At 40.9% G+C, this 17,731-nt stretch overlaps 1 non-coding gene across 1 annotated transcript in view; it reads left to right on the top strand.

Moving 5' to 3' along the window:
- Positions 1-17,731, top strand: part of LOC118397491 (uncharacterized) — a 46,153-nt gene that overhangs the window by 17,101 nt on the left and 11,321 nt on the right. The window contains exons 2-3 of the transcript XR_008068090.1: positions 1,866-2,078; positions 14,307-14,358. This is a non-coding gene — a transcript (uncharacterized LOC118397491). The remainder of the gene's footprint in view (positions 1-1,865; positions 2,079-14,306; positions 14,359-17,731) is intronic.

The raw sequence follows: 17,731 nt of genomic DNA, 5'->3' as shown, positions 1-17,731 counted from the left end.
TATGACTAATAAAACGTAGAACTTGAAACTAATTCTTCACTTCTCTTATTCCTGAACAAGAGGGAGAGGAAGCGATCGTGCCTTATGTTTCTCTTGCTTGAATTGTCTGTGGCCTAGTTCTGAATCTCCTCTTTAAATACTTAATGGACATTGAGTGCTGCATGGAACTCTTTCAGACCGCTCAAGCTGCCAAAATCCTTAAAATAGCACTACAAACGGCTGTGTGGGATTATTTATTTATTTGAGTAATTCCACCCTTGCTACTAGATTTGCTGTGCATTTGGTCAGAAGATGTGCCGTTTTCTGCCCAAAGAACAGGAAGGCCGCACACTTTTTATGCTCCCATTTTCTGCCCAAACGCTGAGGTTTAGTATTTGCTAGCATTATACAGTAGGTATTATTAGTATAACCACAATAGTATGACAAATAGTTATCTTGGTCCCAGACATGACAAATAGTAACAAAAAAACAACATTTTTCAAGGAATGCAATAGTTTGAGAAGGATACACATTTGCTGGAATGTAACCATTTGCTGTATATTCATGAGATCATCTTCTTCCTCTAGAATTTTCAGTTCAGGGAGAGGGCTATCTTCTCCCCTGGGGACACTATGTGGGATGCTTCCGGTCCAGCCATCCTCAAGGGGCAGCACATGTTGGAGAACAGATTCATAATTTCACCAAATTACAGGCCTAAATTGAACACCTTGCTCTTTTCTGCTAATTTGCAAGCTACTCTCCTGCCTCGTGGCCCACAAAAACAGGCAGAGCGGTTACGATGAGGGATGAGGGAAGAGTCACATGGACCCTCTGCGGCTGTGTCCGGCATGAATTTGGCGGTGATGACGTGTGACAGACTGTCTATCGGTCCACCTCTAAACGAGTGCTTCTCTGGGACTGAAAGCGACCCGAAGTGGTGGGTGTTAGCTGAGCCAGTAACAGTGACCAGAGACAAAACATCCATAAAACATCCATCTCTTCATAATGCCAACCGTGTTTCTGCATCAGGCATTACAGATTAACAAACTAAAAGGGGTCCGCCATGGAAAAAAGGCTATTGATTTTCACATCCAATAAGCCCAGGAGGCTTCCAGGTCATCTATGTTGTCATACTGTAGTGGTAAACATGGGGATGGATCAGGAGAATGTCCTCATTGTCTCGGTCTGAACAGCATCTCTAAAGGACAGGATAGTTTATCAGGCACGGTTTGCATTGAAGAAGTAGAACCAAGCATTGCAGGCGTAGTAGGTCTTGAAAATGGTCACCATACTCTGAGACACCTGACCTAGAAAAATAGTCCCATTAGATGCAATCACTGCATGCTAATGTGACGTGCACAAATGCATGGTCACATTTGTGTTTATGTATTGTTTCTTTGTATTGGGAAAGAATGCTTTTACTGAAATGTCAGTCCTCCAAGGTTTCGCCATTGCGAGGCATTTATACTACTGTTGGCCAGTTGGGGGCAGTGAGAAGTGTTTGCTTCGCACTGGGACTATATGCGATCCTGCACCTGTGTGTTCTCATAATTGAGAGAACCTTTGAAAGAGAAGCCACGTTCTCCTGTTCAAATCACATGCGCCTAATACAACAGTAGACCTTACAGTGAAATGCTTACTTACAAACCCTTAACCAACCATGCAGTTTTAAGAAAATACCCCCCAAATAAGTAAGAGATAAGAAAAACAAATAATTAAATAGCAGCAGTGAACAACAATAGCGGGGGGGTACCGGGGATACCGGTACAGAGTCAATGTGTCAATGTGCGGGGGCACCGGTGAGAGAACAGAGAGAACAGTCTATGACTAGGGTTCCTGGAGTCTTTGACAATTTGACAATCTTCCTCTGACACCACCTTGTATAGGGGACCTGGATGGCAGGAAGCTTGACCCGGTGATGTACTGGGCCGGTCACACTACCCTCTGTAGTGCCTTGCGGTCGGAGGCCGAGCAGTTGCCATACCAGGCAGTGGTGCAACCCGTCAGGATCCTCTCGATGGTGCAGCTATAAAACCTTTTGAGGATCTGAGGACCCATGCCAAATCTTTTCAGATGTAATCATTTATCCTGTGTTGCAGGTCAGTAAAGTGCAAAAATACACTGAATACCACAATATAGTTTTGTAACTTGCCTTTTGAAGTGATTATAATGGTTTTGAACAACATAGTAATTGTATAACTTCATACTAGACAGAAAACGCATGTCGAGTGTAAAATGAAATGATGACGGTGCATTCCTTTGATCTTTGAGAAAAAAACGAAGACTCCTGACAATATAAAAAATGTAATATTGTAGCTGTGATGGTTAAGAACTTTGTAATTGTTGTACAGACATGTTAGAAAAGCTGCTAGCTTAGAGCTAGCTTCAGTTAGCTATTAGCTTGCTCCGAATAGCTTTTGACTAGCTCTGGTTAGCTGTTTGCTAGCGCTTGTCAGTTGGTTGCTAGCTTTGGTTAGCGCTATGCTAGCTTGTTCAATCATTTTACAAATGTGTTTAGGGTATAAATTTAAATCATTTGAGGATGTGAATTGGATTGGAACATACTATTTTTGATGTGTAAATTGATGTATGTTTGACATGTGTATGAACTAATATGTCAGGGATTTATGAGACAGATGATTAAATACATTTTAAAGGAAAACAAAAGAAAACATTGAAATGCAATGAAAAGACAGAAAAATACAATTTGCACTTCAGAGAATGTTGAATAAAATAATTGAGAGAACCTTTGAATGAGAAGCCACTTTCTCCTGTTTCATTATTTATCCTGTGTTACAGGAACTATTATCTGCTGCACCAGTGTCAAAACGGGGACCTGTAACACTAAGTCCAAGCAAACCCATTCCAGCCTCCAAAGTGACACTTTTGTGTGTTTTGCCAGGACTTCAACCAGCCATGTAGCTCCTAAAGTAAATCAACTGGCTAGTGGCAACTCCACTGTGATCAGGGGGGACTCCCTCACATATTTCCCAGACCAGTGGTTACATACTCTCTGTAGCACTGCAGTGCTCTGCTCCCTTATGTGATCATGCAACATATACAGTCATCATCATCCAGGGGGAAACCATTCCCACTGAGACTTGAGCTATTGAAAGAAATTTACAAAAAAGTAATCTCACCAATTTCAAGGCTCATTAAGCTGTGTAATAAATGCGAGTTTGAAGAAATAATTTGAAGAAGAGCGTTAATATGTTTTTTTTCTCTCCCTGCACGTGATAATTGACATTAGTAAGAAGGAAAACCATTTTTTTTTTTTGGGGGGGATAGCTACCTTTGTAGTCATGGCTTTCCTGACCATGTAGAGGTGAAGACTACTCACCAATTATGTTTCTGTAGAAATTGTGCCTCACAATTCACAAACATATTAAATCAGTGTGAAATAGTAAAGGGATGAGGTCTGAGTGTGTGTGTGTTTGCCTATGTGTTTTTCCCTTATGAGGGGTTTTCTATGGTCAGATCTGTGGGTGCGTAATACACAATTTCTGCACAAACATTGTGCAACCCCCTTCAGTTTAAAGTAGGAAGGAAAAATATTACACTGTTTTATACAGTGTATGCAAGTCTATGCTCTATGTTTGAAAGTGTGTGCATCACTTGTAGAGGTAGCTTCCGAAGCCAGTCAAAGAGGTTGTCTGTCTGTGTACGTGTCTCTTTGTGCACCTGTGTACAGATGCCATATCTTAATTTGATCCTCCTGTTGTTGCCGGAATTTTCATGCACAGCAGGAAATGCAAATTTGTAGTGTATTCAAGCTTTTAAAAGGCTTCTAAAGTTTGTCATTTCCATTTCAACATTTCAGACTTGATTTGCCCGAACTACAAATGTATCAACCCCTACCAAGAAGGTTCATTAATTTTAATCCAGATAACAATTCACATTTCCTGTTGCTGTAGGATTATTTTTGTGCTGTGTGAAACTGGGTCAAATTAAGATACGGCATGTATATGTGTGTGGGTGGGTGTAAGAGAGAGAAGTGGCGGGGATACTCTTGACGTGGACAGAACTGTTCACTTCCGAAAGCCGCAGACATCTTGACTGCCATGAAATAGAAAACCCAGAGAACAGAGTTGAGCAGCGCTCCCCCCAGGATGCCAGCAGGCCACGCCTCGGCTGAGCCTCGGCAATCAATGTCAAACAGCTGATATTTATTCCCCTTCTCCTTAAGTGAGACTTTGTCTTGCTGTCCTTCTCCACTACTCCTGAAAGAAAACCATCTCCAGTCTGACTTTTGATAATAGGAGATATTATATATACATCCTTCAATTCAACCCCCCCACACACATACACTGCACTCAACCTTTATTCTTTGATCAGAGAATGAAACGGCATAATAATGCATTAGCATGAAGCAACATTGCATTGAATAGAGATGCTTCTTAAGAGAGACACTCAATAAAAAGACTTGGCCCCATTTGTAATGATAATAGTATTTCATTGTGCTCTCATTTTCTCCTCAATGTAGTGTTTGCACTGTGGAGTTTGTTTTAAAAGTCAGCTTCATATTGGAGGTACATCTTTTGCATTACATCTAGAACATAGCACGTGCTGAATGATTCCAGAACACTGATAATCTGTTTTCGCTCTATTGTATTCATCACAGTCCGCCTTCAGTTCTTTCCAATCTGTGTTGCAGTTTGTTATCCTATCGGTATGTAAGAAGCCTCTCCACCATGAAATTAATGAACACTGATTACATTGTAATAATTTGTTCTACACAGCTCAAGCCCCAGTCAGAGCATAGAGTTCTGCCTCTCTGGTTACTTGCAAGAGCACAAAACAGAGAAACTAAACATTGTGAGGAACTATTGACCTATTACTGACATGATGATGTTCCACACCATGCCTAGAAGGCATGATGACAGCATGGTTTATGTAACAGCCTCTCTCACAAAGAGAGATGATCAAATCAGGAACTTCCCCAATGTGCAGCCCTCTCGTTTCACAGCCAACACAGGGAGTAGCATACTATGATGATTGCTGAAATGTTAGGTAGGAGGATCAAGTGTCTGGAGGATTAAACCTTCCTCTACAGCTACATTTTGTATGTATTTTTTGAAACTGTAGCCAGATCTATCTCTAAACCAGCATACTGGCATTCTCATAACTGTCCACTTCAGTCAGTAGTCTCAACTTCCCAACCACTGTGTCTGTGTTGGCCAAGTGAGGCTATTGTCCAGCTGATGTTAGCCAGGTGGAGAGGCATGGTGGAGGTGGGACCTAAGGCAAGGCTATAATTAATGGTGATGAAGGTGTGTAACCGGTAATGGGTCTAGATACCATTCCTCACCGGCTATTATGAACCCAGTCAGAGCCATCTTCCTCTACCACCACACCACCAGGTAACAGCAGAGTGACAGCATGAATAGGTTCTCTGGGATTCCCAGACCTAGTCCAGCTGAGAGAAGGTAGACATTTTAGTATCTGCAACATGTACAATACTGCAGAGGAGATTTTGACTAAAGAGGAAAATAGAAGGCAACCTCTCAGCAGAAATCAGGGTGAAATCATGTAAAAATATTCTCTGTGTAAAGCTTCACCCTGACATTTTTCTGATCTTGTGTACATTAATTCCTGCATCTGCCTTTTGCCTGACTAGGGAATCGTTTCCGAGTGTGTTGTGTGTGTGTGCGTGTGCGTGTGTGATGTACGTGCGTGCGTGTGTGTGCGGGATGTACGTGCGTGTGTTTATATCCTTGAAGTCACATAATTGACAGCCTAGAGGCGTGAATACAGCTGCAGCCACCATTGAATTTGCAATGTGTGAGTGTGCACGGTCATATATGTGTATGTGTTTGTGTATGGACGTGTGTCTGTGTGCAGGCATGTGTAACGGCCTAGTGTTTTTGTGAGTATATAACTCTAAATTCCTAATGAAAGGCGCACTGCGTATCCCACTCTTCCCTGTTATTGCAATGTAATTAGTGTCGCTTTGCACTTGATGGGTTTCTCCCAATATCGCTCTCCCCCATATCTCTAACTGCTGCACATCCTCCCAGCACTACTTACCGTACTGTACATTCGTGTGTGTGACTTTATACTGAGGATATCCCTGTGTGTGTGTGTGTGTGTGTGTGTGTGTGTGTGTGTGTGTGTGTGTGTGTGTGTGTGTGTGTGTGTGTGTGTGTGTGTGTGTGTGTGTGTGTGTGTGTGTGTGTGTGTGTGTGTGTGTGTGTGTGTGTGTGTGTGTGTGTGTGTGCGTTCGGGCGATATACTTTTGTATATCTGCAGACTGAGGTTAGCCTTTTCCCCATCAGTAATCACACTCACGGAGCCACTGTTATTGCAATTTACACTTGGCTCAGCCTCAGCCCTAATGGTATTTCCTCTCCCCTGTCTTTCATTAGTCTCTCATCACCTCTTGAGTGATCTGAAGCCTTGTGTTTCACCATTAACAATACTCCTTCCTGTGTCATCCGGGGATGCTTAACTGCAATATTTATCCCTACGTTTAAAGGAGGTACGCTGTGCTGCTCCACAGTCTTGGTGTTCATGCAATGTTGCTGAAATGTCATATAAACCACAGGGTATTTGTGAATGAATTGCCTTTAGGTTAACCATCTTTGAGTGCCTTTGCAGCTCATGCATAGATTACCCCAAAGTTGCAATAATGCTGCAATGTTGCTGCAATCTCAGCGCTCCAATAAAACAGATACAGGCTCGGCTGTGGTTGAGATGAAGGGCTGCCTCCTGCCGCCAGCTTCTATGCCTTTTGGTATGTTTTTTGTGTGTGTGGTTTTTGCGTGGGCACCCGTGCCATGCTCTGTCATCTCCTAATAAGAGTGGTGCTGATGCTAGCAATGGGAGCCACGTTAGCATAGCCTAGCGTAGCACTCTCTCAGGGCTTGCAGGCATACAGACAGGGCAGACAGGCAGGCATGCATCAGTTCATTTTATGGACATTACATGGCCCTGATGCAGAGACGCGGCTCTTCCCTTTGAACTGGGATTAGTAGCTATCGAGAACAAAACAGCCTCCCTATCTACTGGGGATTGTTTGGAGCTGCAGGGAGGAAGGCAGGAGGGCAGGAAGACCCTCTCCACTGTGACTTCATAAGAAACATGAGGTGGATTATGATATGAACTGTTTTGAGACAGGAGTTGCAGCTCCTCGCATTGTGACAAGGTAATGAGAGATTGTGTCCCTGGTGAGAGCTGGGAAGTGTTTTGACAGGTAAACAACAGCAGTGATTTCCATTTGCATATCTCACAGCCGGTAGAATTATAAGGTCTTATAAAATCCTAAATTGCACAAGAGATTTTTCTTGAATTTAGACTGCTTCCGCATAAGGCTGGGTTGTTAGGCTTGTAAGGACGTTTCAATCCCCCCATCCCACTGACCTCACCCCACCCCAATCCTCCTCAGCATCAAAGCACTGTACATACTGTTTGAAATTCATTGAAAGCATTCTATTAATAATGCAGGAAGAGATGTGCATAAGGAGGACATGTGCCTCCTCGGTTATTAAAGCATGGAAGCATCTCTGACACCAAATGGTGTGCAAAAGGGAATAGGTTGTGGGGGTGAAAGCACTGTTGAGAATAGCTCTATGGGGGAATCCCTATGGTCCAGAATACAAGGTAGCTACATAAATTAAACAATTTCCTTGTGTTTGTGTTGCTGTGTAAACTCCCCATCCAATAGCATTTCCTCTGATTTGATTCTGGATCATCAGTTGAAAACCCTGCAGAGAGAGGAGGGAAGCATAGATACTGCAGTCCCACCCCATTGAGGACTCCCTCTCTCCCTTTTCCTCTCTCTTTCCCAGACACGAGTAGGCGCTCTGAGTTGATTCTGGCCATCCATCTTCTCCTTGCCATGTTTGTCTGGGCTAGTCTTGGAAATGCAGGATGTATCGATCCCCCTCTCCTCCACTCTTCATCTCCCTCTACTTATGTTCATGAGGAGAAATTCATCAGACAGCCCTGATCATTAGCCATAGGGAAACATGAGCTGAGAACCTCAGTGTCTCCCAGCCAGCCGGATATATGGTGATGAGGAAGGTGACTTTGCAAGATCTGAAACACCTTTATGATGCCATTGGGTAGCTAAAAGTGATTTTTTTTGCTACTGTAGGTAGCATTAGATAGCACTAGTCGGCTGTACCTGCACCAAAACTCTTGTATTTTTCATCTTCTAAGTTGTTCTCCGTCTTATTTTTAAATAGTGAGCCAACATGTTTTCAGCACTTTTATTTCCATGACTGATTAAAACTTGTTTTCTCATGCTCTCTCTTGTCCCTCTGCAGCAGACATACAGTTGAAATCGGAAGTTTACATACACTTAGGTTGGAGTCATTAAAACTCGTTTTTCAACCACTCTACCAATTTCTTGTTAACAAACTATAGTTTTGGCAAGTCGGTTAGGACATTTACTTTGTGCATGACACAAGTAATTTTTCCAACAATTGTTTACAGACAGATTATTTCACTTATAATTCACTGTATCACAATTCCAGTGGGTCAGAAGTAGAGGTCGACCGATTAATTGGAATGGCCGATTATTTAGGGCCGATTTCAAGTTTTCATAACAATCGGAAATCGGTATTTTTGGGCGCCGATTTCCGTTGATTTTTAAAATGTTTAAATATTTTTTATACCTTTTATTTAACTAGGCAAGTCAGTTAAGAACACATTCTTATTTTCAATGACGGCCTAGGAACTGTGGGTTTACTGCCTTGTTCAGGGGCAGAACGACAGATTTTAACCTTGCCAGCTCTGTGGATCCAATCTTGCAATCGCACAGTTAACTAGTCAAACGCTCTAAACACCTGCCTCTCATTGCACTCCACGAGTAGCCTGCCTGTTACGCGAATGCTGTAAGCCAATGTAAATTGCTAGCTAGCATTAAACTTATCTTATAAAAAACAATCATAATCACTAGTTAGAACTACTAATCCAGTTTAGCAGGCAATATTAACCAGGTGAAATTGTGTCATTTCTCATGTGTTCATTGCACGCAGAGTCAGGGTATATGCAACAGTTTGGGCTGCCTGGCTCATTGCGAACTAATTTGCCAGAATTTTACGTAATTATGACATACATTGAAGGTTGTGCAATGTAACAAGAACATTTAGACTTAGGGATGCCACCCGTTAGATAAAATACCGAACGGTTCCGTATTTCACTGAAATAATAAACGTTTTGTTTTCGAAATGATAGTTTCCGGATTCGATCATATTAATGACCAAAGGCTTGTATTTCTGTGTGTTATTATGTTATAATTAAGTCTGATTTGATAGAGCAGTCTGACTGAGCAGCAGCAGGCCCGTAATCATTCATTCAAACAGCACTTTTGTGCGTTTTGCCAGCAGCTCTTCGCAAGCACAGCGCTGTTTATGACTTCAAGCCTATCAGCCTAATGGCTGGTGTAACCAATGTGAAATGGCTAGCTAGTTAGCTGGGTGTGCGCTAATACTGTTTCAAACGTCATTCGCTTTTAGACTTGGAGTAGTTATTCCCCATGCACTCCAAGGGCCGCGGCTTTTCTGGAGCGATGGGTAACGATGCTTTGAGTGTGGCTGTTGTCCATGTGTTCCTGGTTCGAGCCCAGGTAGGGGCAAGGAGAGGGACGGAAGCTATATTGTTACACTGGCAATACTATAGTGCCTATAAGAACATCCAATAGTCAAAGGTATATGAAATACAAATGGTATAGAGAGAAATAGGCCTATAAATACAATATTAACTACAACCTAAAACCTCTTACCTTGGAATATTGAAGTCTCATGTTAAAAGGAACCACCAACTTTCATATGTTCTCATGTTCTGAGCAAGGAACTTAAACGTTAGCTTTTTTACATGGCACATATTTTACATGGCATACATTTTTACATGGCACATATTACTTTCTTCTCCAACACTTTGTTTTTGCATTATTTAAACCAAATTGAACATGTTTCATTATTTATGAGGCTAAATAGATTTTATTGATGTTTTATATTAAGTTAAAATAAGTGTTAATTCAGTATTGTTGTAATTGTCATTATTACAAATAAAAAAATTGTCTGATTAATCGGTATCTGCTTTTTTGGTCCTCCAATAATTGGTATCGGCGTTGAAAAATCATAATCGGTCGACCTCTAGTCAGAAGTTGACATACACTAAGTTGACTGTGCCTTTAAACAGCTTGGAAAATTACTGAAAATTATGCCATGGGTTTAGAAGCTTCTATTAGCCTAATTGACATCATTTGAGTCAATTGGAGGTGTACCTGTGGATGTATTTCAAGGCCTACCTTCAACCCCAGTGCCTCTTTGCTTGACATCATGGGGAAATGAAAATAAATCAGCCAAGACCTCAGAAAAAAAATTGTAGACCTCCACAAGTCTAGTTCATCCTTGGGAGCAATTTCCAAACGCCTGAAGGTACCACGTTCATCTCTACAAACAATAGTACAAACACCATGGGACCACGCAGCCATCATACCGCTCAGGAAGGAGATGCGTTCTGTCTCCTATGGATAAAGGTACTTTGGTGCGAAAAGTGCAAATCAATCCCAGAACAACAGTAAAGGACCTTGTGAAGATGCTGGAGGAAACAGGTACAAAAGTATCTGTATCCACAGTAAAACAAGTCCTATATCGACATAACCTGAAAGGCCACTCAGCAAGGAAGAAGCCACTGCTCCAAAACCGCAAAAGAAAAGCCAGACTACGGTTTGCAACTGCAAATGGGGAATAAAATGCAAATTAATTACTTAAAAATCATACAATGTGATTTTCTGGATTTTTGTTTTAGATTCCGTCTCTCACAGTTGAAGTGTACCTATGATAAAAATTACAGACCTCTACATGCTTTGTAAGTATGAAAACCTGCAAAATCGTCAGTGTATCAAGTACTTGTTCTCCCCACTATATCTGATATCGGCAGAAAGCTTAAACTGTACTGTCCAATTTACAGTAGCTATTACATTGAAAGGATACCATTCTATTGTTTGAAGAGTGCACAATTGTGAACATGAAAATGTATTAATAAACAAATTAGGTACATTTGTGCAGTCTTTATACAAAATTTTGAACAGAAATTGAATGGTTCATTGGATAAGTCTAAAACCTTTCACATACACTGATGTCATCTAGTGGCCAAATTTTAAATTGCACCTGCCCAGGAATAATACATTATGGCCTTTCTCTTGAATTTCAAAGATGATGGTACAAAAAAATACAAAATAACAGTTGTTTTTTTCTTTGCATCACCTTTTACCAGATCTATTGTGTTATATTCTCCTACATTCCTTTCACATTTACACAAAACTTCAGTGTTTCCTTTCAAATGGTACAAAGAATATGCGTATCCTTGCTTCAGAGCCTGAGCTACAGGCAGTTAGATTTGGGTATGTCATTTTAGGCAAAAATTGCAAAAAAGGGGTGGATCCTTAATACTTTTTTTAAACATCCTTCGTTGTGGTAAATTAGCCTTGGTATAGGAACATTATCTTTTTGAGAGGTCTATACCATCAGTCCCTTGATGCTCAACCTTTTATTGACATAAATTAGGAAAAGGTCCCAAACCGTATAAAGGTCCCTTACTCACACTGAATGGGGGGGGTTGGTTAGATGCATAGCTAGTGTAGTATATTGCTAGCTTGAGATGCACTATACATAGTACCATCTGCCACTTTCCATTACACTATTTATTTCCATTGAAATTCTTTGAAATGTCTCACCAGAACATGCCTGCTGCTGTGAACAACCCTAATGCCTTACAGTAAGAGGCTTAAGCTCCAACCTTTCACCCTGGTCCTCTGCAGCAGTCTTTATGCTCCTTTGTCATTCCCTGTGATATCCCTTCTCTCACTCGCACCACTGCCTCATATTAAAAGGATGAGTAGTATAATATGATTCTAAGAATAGCCTCCTTAATCTCTCCATTGTGAATGAGTGTCACTCCTGTACTCCTCTCTAATGTAATATCTGCTTTTACCGTGCCTGGGTCTTTTATGCAGGAAATTTCCTGTTAAAATGTGTAGTTGAGGTTTTAAAAAGCTTGTGAAGTTTGTAATTTCTACTTTCAAATTTTAGACTTGATGTTCCCTTATGAAAAATGTATCAACCCCAACAAAAATGTCCATTAATTATAATGGAAAACAGAAATGAAAACGCTGCACACTGCTGCTCATGCTCCCGTTTTCCTTTCTGTTTTCCATGAGTTTTCCTACACAATCCAGCACTTGCGGAAAGTACCTGTATATGCATATGTTCTCCAGCTTTTGTACATTAATTATAATCCACATAATCATTTACATTTCCTGTTGCTGCAGGATTATTTTTCTACTGTAGCAAATGGGCTCAAATTAAGATCCTACATCTGTAGTGCTATCTGGACAGTACCTGCACTCACAAGTTCAAACAGCACATTGTCTAAACCCGGTGCATCTCATTCGTAGTGGAGCCTCTGAGTGTTCACTGTTCTGCTCAAATACCCGTAGTCAGCAAAGTTACCCAGAAAGCTCTCGCTACTGAAATCAGAGCAGGTGAAGATACCTTTTACACACCCGCTCATGTATTTCTCCAGAGCACGGAGCTTATTTGCAAGTTAATGTAATGAAAGGTCGAGCTTCTGGAATGGAAAGAGGTTAAAATCAGTAGCATCCATCAGAATGTCGGTGAGATGAGGTGACTCATACCGTTATGTTGCATCAGATATGGAAATACATTAATTATAGTGTACCCATGGTATTTCAGAGAACTGTGATGGTAGAGTCTCTGTGGTATCGATGAGGCTGTTTTTCCATATCCACTACCGTAGCTCAGTATCCCCACTGCATCTCCTCACGATCTCCGGTGTGGCTCTGTGGCAATGTCAAACATTAGTAAATGACTGGGCCTGGGGGATCAGATCTCCCTCCTCAGGCCTCTCTCCACCCCTGTCACAAGAGTTGCAAAAGGATGGTATATTACTTGGAAACTTTTTAAGTTTACCAGTAAACTACAAGAATTTTGGTGTCTTTCAAGGATTTTATATAATCTATCACAAGACACCTATTGGCCCTTTTGGGTACTTCCAATTTTTACAATGTCTGTAATTATCTCTGGCCTTCTCACATGTAAAATATATGAAACAATTAAATAGGATGATTTTCAACAAAAACAATTGAATGAGAAAGCAGAAAAAATATCTTAAATACAGAACATAAACTTAGTGAATACCATTGTTGTTTAATATGATGGTTTCAGCATGAAATATCCTTCATATTTTTTCTGTATTTTTCTATGTCAGTATGTATTTGTTTTCAGTGTTTTGGTGTCAAACTAGTGCAGTTGTAAAAAAATTAAACAGTTAGAAGAGTTGCAGAGTTAATTGAAAATAATGCCTGGCCTCCCGAAAGGCGCAGCGGTCTAAGGCACTGCATCTCAGTGCTAGAGGTGTCACTACAGACCCTGGTTTGAGTCCAGGCTGTCTCACAACCGGCTGTTCCCGGTAGTCCCATAGGGTGGTGCACAATTTGGCCCAGCGTTGTCCGGGTTCGGGGAGGGTTTGGCTGGGGGGGCTTTACTTGACTCATCGAGCTCTAGGGACTCCTTGTGGCTGACTTCCGTCATCGGTTGAATGGTGTTTCCTCCGACACGTTGGTGCTGCGGGTGTTAAGAAGCGTGGTTTGGCGAGAAATGTTTCGGGTGACGCATGACTCGACCTTCACCGAGCCCATTGGGGGGAGTTGCAGCAATAATACAAGATCGTAATCATGAAATTGGGGAGAAAAAAAGGGGGTACATTTCTTTTCATAGAATAATATTTAATGCCATTATTGGTCTGTCTACTAGAAAGTCATGGACAACATGGACACAGAAAATGAATACTATATATGAATACATTTTTTTGAAAGTCATTCAAGTATAAATAACCAATATGGTAGATTGCCATATTTTCTGTTAATTACCCAAATTACTGAAGATTCCAGTACAGTAACTTTGGAAAACTATCAGTAGCTATGCAACCCTAACCGTCACTGTCCCCATCCCCATAGTTCCCGCAGGCCGCTTCTGCCTTATTCATACAGTCACTGGAAGAGCCAGGCCACTCGCTATACTAGAGCACGCTAGCTAGTACACCAAATTAGGGCATCAGCCCCTTCTGGTTGTCAAAGCTCTCAAGAGGACACAATCTTATTGACAAGTGTGCACAACAGTTCCTGGAGTCAGACCCTCCGAGGCTTGGCCTACGTCTAAAACCCAGAGGATCATGGGAAATGTCACATTTTCTGCTGGAGTCGAGAGGGGGTTTGCCTTGAATAACGCTTCTGAAAAACACTAATGCAGATTGAGTCCTAAACCTAATATTTTTTGTGTCCATTGTGTTTTTTACAGCGACAAGGATCTGGTGCAGCGGGCGGAAACAGCAAAACATCTGGAGGACAAGGTAAACAAAACATCATTTTTAAGTAATTAGAAATCTTTCAAAGCCTTGCAATATGGGACTGAGGACATCCTATATGTCCTTGTAGTGCCTTTAACCCATTATGTATTTATCTTTTTGTTATTACAAATTTGTCAACAACAGGGACTAAGTGCCCTATGAAACACTGCTGTTCTGCGTTATGTGCAATAAAAGAAGGCAGAGTATGGTAAGCATTTTAAAACAGGGATATTTGTGCCTTTCTGCAAAAAAAGAGAGAGCAGCTGGCCACAGCCAGAGCAACATGCTGGGAGAGGGAGGGAGAGAGGGGGGGTGGTGGACCATAACTGACACACTGGCCCCTGGCATCTTAAACGAGCTTTAAAAGGCCCACTTCTTTCCCCTATCGCTCTTCCTGGTGATGTTATGCAGTTGACGGTGATGAGGGATGAAGGACGAACGTAGACAGGAACAGGAGTAGACAGGAACAGACCGTCACAGAGGGAGTTTAAACTCCAGTGTTAAAGCAGACTTGACATGTAGAAGATTCTATTCAAAAAGTATTCATACCCCTTGACTTGTTCCACATTTTGTTGTGTTTAGGGCTGACCCCATTTAGTCGACTGGTCGATTGTTTGGTCGATAGGCTGTTTTGGTCGGCCGAGATTTCTTTAGTCCAGCAGTAGCAAACATTTTTTTATAATCATGATGTACAAGACACCCGTCTGATTCACACCTGTCTGAGTGGACTAAAAGTGAGGAGAGAGGAAACCCCAACTTAATTAGGTCTATAATCAACAGCCTAACTTTTAAGTTTGCCTGGCTTTATACACCATCCATATATATCTATAGAAATAAGACAGATCCTGCTTCTGTTGCCTCTGAGTGTTTGTTTAATAGTCTACTGATTCTGTGAGTACCAAGCCTCACGCAACCACAACATGTCGTTTAAACAATTACACAAATTCGGCTATTTTTTAATCTTTGCTATGCTATAATAACGGCTTTACACTTTTTAAAAATTAGAACAGCCTCTCTGGTATAACTTATAATTTATTTTGTATTCTTTACACCTTTCCAAATTGTCAGAAAAATAATTGCAATAATAATAATAACCCTACTTTTTCTTGATCTCCTTCTTATTGTTATTAATACTATTATTATTATTACGATCATAATCATCATCATTATAATAATAAGTAAGTCATGTCGTTACCAATAGTAGGCATAGTATAGCAGCCTTGTATAACCACCATCGAGTTGTAGGCCTAAGAGAGCACCCTGTTTAGTCTTAATACCGTAACTTACTTAGGCATATATTTCAGTAATTATATAGGCTACTGTATCAATCAATCTGTAATGCTCCGGGTGTCGTGGGTGTGGAGTCAAATGCAGGAGACAGAGTTCAATGCTGTGCGTCTTTTAATAGCACCAACGCACCACAGGGTGCTCACAAAAGTTACGTTCCCAAACACAGGGAATCAAAAAATACAATGGAAAAATCACGACCAGGCACAAACACGTACCTTTACAACAGAGCCGAAGGTTACAATGAAATAATCCCGCACAACAACCAGGCAGGCCAGGTGCTACCACTAAACATACAAGGAGGGGGAGGAAAAACAATCAGTGGCAGCTAATAGGCCGGTGACGACGACCGCCGAGCTCCACCCGCCCGGGAAGGGGAAACACCCTCGGTCGGACTCGTGACACAATCATTCATTTGTTTGTGTCATCAAACAGCATATGAGTCATTCGTGATTTGGAATGCAATCACGCATTATAGTTTTAAAATAAAGCAAAGTGACCCTTGAATAATTAGCATAAACAATAAATTAACCGTTCCAATTTCGCCAACTGCGTTCACGAATGAATGTGACTGTTTTTCGTTTATGTTGTAATAAAGGTTTCTAAATAAATGTATTTAGTGTTGTTTACACTGCTCCAAATTGTCAGAAAAATGATATTGTAATCTAACAGCACCTGTTTGGCACGCATAATATGCACGCACCACTTGCTCCTTACCTTCTATTTCTTGATCTCCAGTATTTTCCACAACTAGTCAAATTTATTCCACACATTTGACTTCCTCTTTATCTCCTGAGCAACCAGTAAATATTCATCTGTTTGAAGTTTATTTGTCACGTCATCTGCATCCATTTTGCTGTCATATGTGATATCGGTGTTCCGAGTTTTTTTATAAACAATTTATTGATGTGATTATGATATTCTATAGGTAAGGCCCTATTGGTTACGCGCATGCGTTGCATACATGTGTCACATAAAGAGAGCAAGGGTTGAGGGAATAGGGAATGATTTTCCTTAACAAATTAAGGAATTCAGTAACAGAACATTTCAGTCAGAAATGGCTGTAATTATATTGCAGCTTCAGCAACACGGACAGCGCGATAAACAATGTTGATGTTCTGTGGTGGTCGCTGCAGCAGTACTCTACACAGACCGGTGAGCCATAACCAATCAGAGCTGCAGTAGGCATATATGCAAACTGACCATTGCCATATATAGATCTATGCCATTCACTTTGAGTAGTTGAGTGGTTGTGAGTGCGCTTGTTTTGAGATCAAAGCGAGAGCTACCTGTAGCGACGTGTGAACATTTGTACATTTGTACAGTGAGTTTATTTGCCCAGTAATATATAATTTGTAGTCAGCAATAGGGGAGTGGTTGCTTCTTACAAGAGCACAAAACATGTGCATTTCTAGACGTAAGCGAGTCAGGTAAATAGCTTTTTTATTGTCTTAAAGGTACAGTGTTATGTCAAATAGGCAGAGGGTAGCTTAATTGTCTGCTAATGGTATGGGAATAATGATACATTTTATTTTGTAAAGTGGTTTCTTGCATTAAACAACACAACATTTTCAGTCACCTCCTTGTCTGAAGGACAAGTGGATAAACAGGTTAGTGTCAAGCACTGCATGTTTTTTTAAAAAGTCTCATGGAATTTAAGCCTACATTGAATACCACACTTTGACTGCTACTGTAGGCTGAATTATATAACAGCTAATTCCCATGTTTAAATGTTATGGGATGCATATTCAACATAATGTTTTATGGTAGGCCACTGGTATGCCAACGTTATGATCAAATGGCTACTGTAGCCTACTTGGCCACTGTTAAAACTGTAACTTAAAACGGGTACAGCCTCAGTGTTCACAGTAAATATGCGCCTGAAGCTGTACAGAATTTTCGCAATAACTACCTCATGAAGCTGGTTGAGAGATTGCTTTGTTTAACACTTTTTTAGTTACTACATGATTCCATATGTGTTATTTCATAGTTTTAATGTCTTTACTACAGTGTAGAAAATAGTAATTTAAAAAAACTACAACATTTGAATGAGTAAGTGTGTCCACACTTTTGACTGGTACTGTAAGTA

Source organism: Oncorhynchus keta, chromosome 18 (genome assembly GCF_023373465.1).
Source record: "Oncorhynchus keta strain PuntledgeMale-10-30-2019 chromosome 18, Oket_V2, whole genome shotgun sequence".
Classification (NCBI taxonomy): Eukaryota; Metazoa; Chordata; class Actinopteri; order Salmoniformes; family Salmonidae; genus Oncorhynchus; species Oncorhynchus keta.
This window is presented reverse-complemented; position numbering and strand designations above follow the sequence as displayed.